General features: G+C 63.5%; 1 protein-coding gene across 1 annotated transcript in view; it reads right to left on the minus strand.

Annotated features, from left to right (window-relative positions):
* LCN8 (lipocalin 8) overlaps window positions 1-746 on the minus strand; it is an 8,453-nt gene that overhangs the window by 3,891 nt on the left and 3,816 nt on the right. The window lies entirely within an intron of this gene.

Raw genomic sequence — 746 nt, forward strand, 5'->3', positions numbered from 1 at the left:
CGATGTCCTGACCCCTCGGCCCTGCTGGCCGGCCCACAGGAGCCTTTGAAGACCCCACAACCAACGCCAAACGGCAAATTGGCAGCCTCCTGCCCACCCAGCCGGGAGCCAGCGGCACCCACCTCCGGGCCTTCGGGCTCTTTAACCACAGAACTGCCCCCCAGGCCGGGAGGGGGAGAGCGGTGCAGAGAGGGTGACGCCAACCCGAGGTCACCCAGGAGGTGGGCAGCTGTGTGGTCCCAGCGGGGTCATTGCCCTCGACCCCCGCCCCCACCCAGCAGCCGGGAGATGGGGAGGGAGGGGGTCCAGCCCATGGCATGGCAGACAGTGTCTAACTCCTGAGGGGACAGACAGACAGACAGAGAGACGGGGATGAGGGGGGAAGAGCTGAATAAAAATGCAGAAGTGGCCTGACTGGCGTGGCTCAGTGATTGAGCATCCACCCGTGAACCAGGAGCTCACAGTTCGATTCCCGGTCAGGGCACCGGCCCGGGTTTGGGGATCGATCCCCAGTGTGGGGTGTGCAGGAGGCAGCCGGTCCGTGATTCTCTCTCATCACTGATGTTTCTCTCACCCTCTCCCTTCCTCTCTGACATCAATAAAAGTACAGATTTTAAAATGCACAAGGGATGCGGGTCTCAGCTCTGAGGGGGCTGAGAGCTTGGATGTCACAGCCAGTCTGACCCGCCGGCCTCCGTGCACACGCTTTCCTCCGGGCGGAGGCCAGGGCCGGGCCAGGACCCTCG

Source organism: Myotis brandtii, unplaced genomic scaffold (genome assembly GCF_000412655.1).
Source record: "Myotis brandtii unplaced genomic scaffold, ASM41265v1 scaffold691, whole genome shotgun sequence".
Lineage (NCBI taxonomy): Eukaryota > Metazoa > Chordata > Mammalia > Chiroptera > Vespertilionidae > Myotis > Myotis brandtii.